General features: G+C 49.7%; 1 long non-coding RNA gene across 1 annotated transcript; it reads right to left on the bottom strand.

Moving 5' to 3' along the window:
- Positions 1-2,523: 2,523 nt before the first annotated feature.
- LOC142826719 (uncharacterized) lies at positions 2,524-7,750 on the bottom strand. The gene is made up of 3 exons (XR_012900927.1): positions 6,065-7,750; positions 5,176-5,421; positions 2,524-3,209 (listed from the first exon to the last, which is right to left on the bottom strand). It is a non-coding gene; the product is annotated as an uncharacterized LOC142826719 (long non-coding RNA).
- Between the last annotated feature and the right edge of the window lie 506 nt (positions 7,751-8,256).

Genomic DNA, 8,256 nt, shown 5'->3' on the forward strand with positions numbered 1-8,256 from the left:
CTTTTAACTGGTGTGTAGGCAAGTTCTGTCCTTGGTGCTTTCCCTGGTCTCATTTTCCTGATAGTAAGAGCATTCTTTTGCATGGTTGATGGCTTTGGCTCCATACGCTCTTTTCCATTTTCTTGTACTATGAGTGGTTCTGTGAGTCCCGCAGACTGACACAGTACTCTCCCCACTTGTGTTTAATATCATTACGCACTGTGAGAACTCTGCCCTTATGCTCATGTTTCATTATACGGAAAACCTTTAAGGTCTCACAACTGAGAACATACCTTTTGTATGATTACCCTGGATAGCTCTCAAGTTCCATATGTTTTGCCCTTCTAAGTTTGTTCATCTTGTCTCATTGGCCTTTGATTCTACATGCTCAGTTCCATTTATTCTCGCCTACATTTTTCTGTCTCCAAATCATTCTCTGTCATCTGGCATCTTTTTTCCATAATCTCAAACACCTTTTCAGTTAATCCTGGTGCAATCTCACGCAGATTTTTTGGAATATGTACTTTGGCAGTATCAATTATTATTGTTTTCATTTACTCTAAAATTTGTTGGGGTTATTCTCTTCTTTCACCTATGCTAATGCTCAAACCCATTCTGGATAAAAGTTACATATGTTTTTTTGATTCTGGACAATCCAAATGTAGTGGACCTGTCAAACCTAGTCATTTCTATTTTATATTTTAATTTGATGTTTGAGGTGAACAGCTGATTGTGTGACCCACAATCTGCACTCAGGAAAATCTCTGTCCATAGGACACTTGACCTCCAGTGTTGCAGTATCATTACCTCGTCCATATGCTTCTTTGTCATGCCATGAGGCAGAGGGATTTAATTATTTGATCTCATATAAACCCAAGCATCGAGGCTGTTCCAATGAAATCAGGAAGATGAATATGGGATTGTTTGCTCACCTGCAGCCTCCCTTAAAGAATAGAAAAACATATACAAATATACAGAAGTGTGACTGGTGGAAAGCCGAACTTGTTCCATAGCAATTTCTGGATATGAAGTGGAGCTGACAAGGAGAAAATCGAAGCTTTTGAAATGTGGTGCTGGTTAAGATTCTTCTCTATCTGCTGGACAGAAAAAAAAGACAAATGCCTATATCTATTACATATTTTGAAGAGTTTATTTGTTTATGGATTTGTTTGTGCAAAATAAAATCATACTTCGGGATTACCTACAAATACCAAATTTTGCATAAACAATCCTGCCACTTATATTAGCTGAATGCACTACTTGTTACACCAGAATATACAGGGTGAACGGTTTAAATATATTTTTTCCATCAGAAAAAGTCATGACTATTATGATTACAGTCCATAAAAAATATTTGCTAACAAAATTAAAATCGAGTTGTGTATTCAACTGTCATTTTAGTGCAAAGAAATTTTTTACTGTTACAAATCACAAAATAATCAAATTAGTTATAGAAAGAGTAATGAAAGCTTTACGAGTTTCTGATTCAAATTTACTATGTATAGGAATCATTCAATAAAATGAATAATGTTTGAAGTTGAAATACTACAAATTTAAAATTGTTTGTTTACTTCTCTTTTGCAAGCACTTTAATACAAAATTCTATTACATATACAGTAAAACTCCAATTGTCTGGCATCCAGTGGTCTGGCACTCCCGATAGTCATGCATCAACTGGAACCCGGAAGTGCTCTGGCCAGCCAGACAATTGGAGCTGCTGTGAGCCCCATGGGCACTCGCGGTTGGGAAAGGGAAGGGGAGAAGAGGGGAAGGGGATTATACCCCTGTGACAGGTCTGTGTCCGGCCGGAGGGTAGGGGGTGGGTGGAGAACAGCGTGGCAAGGGGAGAACCCTCCGCCATTTTTCAGGAAGGCAGGAGAAGCCCCACGCAGTCGCCAGCAACAGGCCAGCTGGGGAAACCCAGCTGCCAGCCTGCAAGCGGCAGCGAAGGAGAGGGGGCGAGAGCTAAGTCCCTGAACTTGCCCTGTTCCGGCTGCACTCAGCCCCACGCCGCCGCCAAGAGTTTCCGGGAAGGGAGCGGGACTCCCCACTCCCCAGATTGCAGTAGTTATCGCTGAGCAGGAGGGTGGGGCGGTGCTGCGGAACCAACCCGGCAGCACCCCAGCTGCTCTGCTCCGCCGCTTCCCCAAGTCCGCCGCTGCTGCTGCTAAAACTGACGAGCGACAGACTTGGGGAAGCAGTGGAGCAGAGCAGCTGGGTTGCTGCCGGGTTGGTTCCGCAGCACCGCCCCACCCTCCTGCTCAGCGATAACTACTGCAATCTGGGGAGTGGGGAGCCCCGCTCCCTTCCCGGAAACTCTTGGCGGCGCCGTGGGGCTGAGCGCAGCCAGAACGATGCAAGTTCGGGGACTTAGCTCTTACCCCCTTCTCCTCCACTGCTGCTTGCGGGCTGGCAGCTGGGTTTCCCCAGCTGGCCTGTCACCGGTGGCTGCGCGGGCCTTCCCCTGTCTTCCTGCAAAACGGCGGAGGGTTCGCCCCTTGCCGCGCCATTCCCCGCCCACCCCCTGGACGCAGTGTGGGACTCAGTAGACCCATCACAGTCCCCCGCCAGAGTACCTCCCGATACTCCAACATATCCGATAATCCAGCACCATCTAGGTCCAAAGGTGCTGGATTATCGGAAGTCTACTGTATTTAATTTTTTGAACTTTCCTGTAAGTGTAATCTACACAAAATAACTTTGCCCACTCAACGACGGGTCTCATCTGCTAGTTAGAAATATTGGGGGGGGGAGCTGATCTTGGTATTAGAAATAGCAGATACAATCACATGTACTTTGCTCACATTATGCATATGTAACCCCTCCTGTTGGCTAGCCCAGTGTGAGGTTATTCAGCATAGGGGAAGCTTGTGACTTCTTACACCACTGGGGGGGGAGGGCTAGGCCTGAGGCTGCTTGGTGTGCTCTGCGTTGTGTATGTGTGAGTGCACCTCAGACCAGACCCACTCCGACAAATCACCAGGAACAGGCTTTATTCTGTAAAAAACATAGAACAGGAAAACAGTTCAGCAGCCCCTTCTCTCAGCATGCAGCCTGTGTGCTGCTTCTAGCACAGTCCTTGCTGAGACCCTGCTGGGAGCAGAGGGCACATCCTGGAAGGAACCAGGAAGTTCTCCCAACATGCTGCAGTTTGTAGTCCACAACTTGTAGTTCCCAGGGCTGCTGCTGAAACACACTGGACCTTGGGCTACACCTAGATATGGAAATAACTGTGAGAAAGTTACAGTGAGCGACGTGCTTGGATGGACGACACCGAGAATGCAACACTCCAGGCAGACTGCAAGAAATAGGGCAGACAATCCCCAAAACTGGTGGCTTGCTCTCTAATTAGATTTGCTAAAGCAGCAACAAAAGAGCTTCTGTAATATGACACTGTTTAAGAAACCAAACAGTCCCCTTTAGGCATTTCAGCGCTCCACTCCCATTAGATGGCCATAATCTTATTTTACTATACCTATAAACAAGTTTTGCCTGTGGGATGACAAAGTGACATCATCATGTCACTCTGCATCCCACAAGAACATGCCCCTCCCATCCCCAACCTGGCCCTTCCCAGGACCCACATGGAGGGCTGGGGCTGTCTACAATGGCTGGAGGGAAAGCTAGGCCCAGGGCCGGCAGGACCCTTCCAGTGGGAAAACCAGGCCAGCATGTCTCGGGTCCAGGCATTCCAGGCAGGTGGGCAGAATGGGGGTGGAGAGAAGCTGGGCCTAGCCCCTCCCAATGGGACCCTCCAATTGGAAAACCAGGCTGGTGTGGCTTGGGTCTTCCCCCTCCTGGAGCATGGGGAGAAAGCCACCCCAGGAGCTGGGCCTGGAACACACCACCACCCAGCCACTGGAGTTATGGTTAGGTGGTGATGGGGGGAGGAGGGAAAGAGGAAGAAAGGGGCCCTGGATGGGGGGAGGTGGAGAGGAAAAAGGGGGCCCTGGATGGCAAAAAGTGGGAGGGAGTAGGGAGGCCTGGCTGGCGGAGGGGGGGAGGGAGAAGAAGGCCCTAGATGGAGGGGGGAGAGGGGAGGGGGAAGGAGAACGGGGCCCTGGCTGGTGGAGCGAGGATGGAGAAGGGGACCCTGGCTGTGGGAGGGAGAAGACGGGCCTGGGTGTGGGAAGGTGGAGGGAGAAGGGGGCCCTGGTTGGTGGAGGGGGAAGGGAAAAGGGCACCTTGGCTGGAGGAAGGAGGAGTAAGAAGGGTGGCTTGGCGGGTGGGAGGAGAGGAGTCAGGTTGGTAGGGTAGGGAGAGGGAGACAGGACCCTGGCTGACACAGCTGGAGCCCAGCCCTCCCTGGTGGCCAGCGGGAGAGCCAGAGTAGCCCACCACCTGTAACAGAGGGGTTGGCGAGCAGAGCGAGCAGGGGGCACATCTCCCTGGTAGTTTTTTTAAGTTACAGACTAAAGTTACATCTACACTACCATGTTATTTTGAAATAAGTTGCCACATCATGGTGGAGGGCGCCTTCAGCCGCCTCAGTGGGAAGTTCTTGTGTCTCTTCACCCCCCTGGACCTCAGTGACTGGAACATCCCCCCGGTGATTGCAGCCTGCTGTGTCCTCCACAACCAGTGTGAGAGCAAGGGAAAGACATTCCTGCCAGGGTAGGGGCAGAGGCTGAGGGGCTCACAAGGACTTTTGAGCAGCCGCACACCACTGCCATCTGGCAAGCCCATCGGGAGCTGTGCACATCAGGGAGGCTCTGAGGGAGAGTTTTAGCCAACGCCAGCTGTGACACTCTCTCCCAGGCCTTCCCACAAGGGCCTCTGCATAGCCCCTGTGTGCCTTTCCTCTGACACACTTTCCTGCCCTGCTTGCTCTTCCCACCTTCCTCCCCCCCTCCCCCACGACCCTTCCCCTGCAGAGCAAAGAAAAAAGACTGTTTAAAAAAAAATAAACTCTGTTATATTTATTTGGGGAATATATAACTGGGGACGGACTGGTGAAAGAACCTGGGAGAGGGGACGAAAGGGGAGGAGGGGCTCAGGTATGGGGATGCAACTGCCTCAAGTGTGTCAGGATGCTGTGGCTGCCCAAGAGGTCCCATTGCCTTGTGTGTGCAGCCCTCAGTGGCCCCAGGAGAGCTAGGAGGAGAAACCAGGGGACAAGGCAAGAGGGACTTAGGGAGGAACAGATGCTAGGGGGGCAGCTGCTGAACCACACAATGGCAGTGACCAGACACTCACCGGCATTGGTGTATGCTGCGCACAGCACCTTGTGCTGCCAGGACAGTTGCTCCCAGACGGTGTGGTGCAGCTCCTGGTCAGCATGGCACTCCTGGCGCTGCTCATCAAGGTTCTTGCTCAGGGAATGAAGGCACTCGAGGTGTTCCCTCATCAGGTCACTCTGGGGTTTCCTCTGCCTATGGCTCTCATGGGGTCGTGCTGATGGTGCAAGAGGTGGTGGATGCATCGTACTCACAGCTGGTCCAGCTGCAAAGAAAAGTGGAAAGGGCTGTTATCCCAGGAGACACTGTGCAAGAAGCCTAGCCCTAATATCTGAGCCAACACCAAAGATCTCAGGTCAGACGATGATGTGCTTCAAGCAAGAACAGCAGGCACTGTACAGCAGGGGCATAGATGTCCCAGGGGACCCTTGCTACCCCCACATTACAGGGACAAGCAGGCATGGGAAGGTGCTGGCCAGGCCAGGAGCCTGCAAGTGTGGAGGTATGGGGTGGCTTGGCTTCCCTCTGTGTCCCACACATGCCAGGCCAGGCACTGGCAGCATCTCACAGAGAGAGAACTACAACTGGAGTCCCCTCTACTTCCTCCCCATCTAGCTCTCCTGCAGGGGATCAGTGTCCTCCGCCTCTGGGAATGGATGGTGCCCCAAGAATACAGGCATGACTAGCCATGGAGTTGGGAGGTAGGCCTGTCCAACAACCTTGTGAAGCAACAGATTCCTGCACGGCAGCCTCATGGGGCTATGTGCTCTGGACTGGTGCTCCATGTGCACTCACATGTATAGGCTGCAGTGCAATCCCCAGGCCGAGAAGGCCAAGCGAGGAGCGTGCAGCCCCTTGAAGCCTGCCCCCTGCCCCTATGTGTAGATAGGGAAAGGTAGAGAACTCACCCGATGTGCCTTCCGCAGTCTTGTTGGAGCCCTGGGAGACATTCTGGGAAGGAGAGCTCGAGGGTGATGACCACCTGCTGGCTGGCAGGCATCGTGTCCAGGACGGCCTGCCCCTCATCATCATCATCCTGATCCACAGTCCCACCTTCCTGGAGGTTGACAATGGGCGTGTCCAGGCCAGAGTGCACAATGGAGGGCAGGGGGAAAGGAACCGATCCCCTTTCCTAGGATGCCATCCAGCTGCTGGTAAAAGTGGCAGTTTTGGGGTGCCACTCCGGATAGGTAACTTTGTTCCCTGGCCTTGGTGTACGCCTGGTGCAGTTCTTTAATTTTTATGCAAACCTGGTCCGTCGTGCGCGTGTGGATCTCCTGGCTGTACACATTGGCGTTCTGGCACCTGGTGCAGAGATCCTGGAGATTAGACTCCTCGCCCCAGACCTCTATGAGATCCAGGATTGCCACACCAGTCCAAGATGGGGCCCTCTTCCTCCCCTGGCCAGAGACTTCAGACGTGGCTGCTGGAATGCTTGCAGCCACAGGTGACTCGGAAGGACTGCTGGGGTCATCCATGGCAGCAGAGAAGGCTGTGCAGGGTCTTACTTTAAAGCCCAGCATAAGGGCTACAGGGGAAGGGAAATGATAGAGTTTTGAGGAGTGTGGACAGAATGGCCACCAGGACAGCTGTGAGGAGCCTGGGAGGCCAATTATTTTGAAATAAGCACAGCTGCACCATCCACACTCACCCTATTTCGAAAAAACAATTTCAAAATAGGCATTATTCCTCATGAAATGAGGGTTTATGATTTCAAAATAAGAAGCCCGTTATTTCAAAATAATTTAAAAATAACAACCTTGCTGTGTGGACGCTCGCCTTGTTATTTTGAAATTACGTGAGTTATTTCGAAATAACTCTGTAGTGTAGACATGCCCTAACATGGCTACCCCTCTGAGATTTTTAAACATGCTTGGTCTACTATAGAGGGGGGTTACTGAAAACCTGATTAACCATATCTCAAGTTCACCAATCCCAAAGCATCAGTCACTTAGCCCCTGGTCAATCTGAGTCTCAAATTTTACCCAATAACCAGATGCTAATCCTCTATTAACTAAATCTAAAAGGTTTCATAGTAAAAGGAAAAAGAAAGAAGAGAATTGCAAATATGTCCTGACCCCATTCCCTGACTGGAAGGCTGGTGGGTGGAGTGGAGCAGGAGAACCCATTTTTCTGCCCTCAATTGGCCAATGGCCCCTGAGCACGGGTACTTTTGGTCTAGTGGCTAATCTGCCGTTGCTTATACTTTCCCTGTTCAAAATTTAATCAGACAAGATGGCAGGTTCAGGCTCAAGGTTTCACTTTCATAGTTGGCTGACAAGCCTCCACACAGCAATTGGCACAGCAGGGCCTTCCTTGGAGGAAGCATAAGTAATTTAGACCTTTGCTTTGAAGTTAATCTTCTATTTCCTATGCATATCCAGATAAACTAGTTACAAGCACAGAAGCAATAAACTGGTCCTTCATTATAACAGAAGTAGTTTAGTTGTAGGCAAAATAAAAAATATCATTAGATTCCTGAAGTATCTTACATCTTTGATCACATACATAATTAAGATACAAAAAATTAATTAGCATCTGCAAGCTAATCTGGCTACATTGTTAAATTTTTAGTAAGACATAGGTAAACACAGATAAACTCACTTAATAGCTACCTTTGATTTCTAATACTACAAGTGAATGATGAGTAGTCCTGTAGCACCTTAGAGACTTTATACAGCCGGTCTCCGAGTTACGAATGTGTTATGGACCAAACACTTGGTCGTAACTCAGAACCCATTGAGTTACATTGCAACCGCGCTGTTCGTAAGTGCAGGTCGCGTTCGTAACTTGGAGCCCGCATTTACGACCGCTTTGGTCATGAGTGCGGATGGTCATAAGTCGAGGTGGCCATAAGTTGGGGACCGGAAGTATATAAGTATCGTGCACTTTCATGGGCAAAACTCACTTAGATGAGATGATCTTGAAATAAATGAATGAGTTTGATTGCTAGTCTAGTACATCTACTTGAAATTCACATACAAGTCTATTGCCTTGATTACAATTCTAATGCCTTCTGTTTTGTTATGGGTCACACACAGGTTGGCTGGTCTACCAGTATCACAGTTTCTGTGGAAGAAATAGTGGAGGGTATTGTATT

The sequence above is a fragment of the Pelodiscus sinensis genome, chromosome 2, assembly GCF_049634645.1.
Source record: "Pelodiscus sinensis isolate JC-2024 chromosome 2, ASM4963464v1, whole genome shotgun sequence".
Classification (NCBI taxonomy): domain Eukaryota; kingdom Metazoa; phylum Chordata; order Testudines; family Trionychidae; genus Pelodiscus; species Pelodiscus sinensis.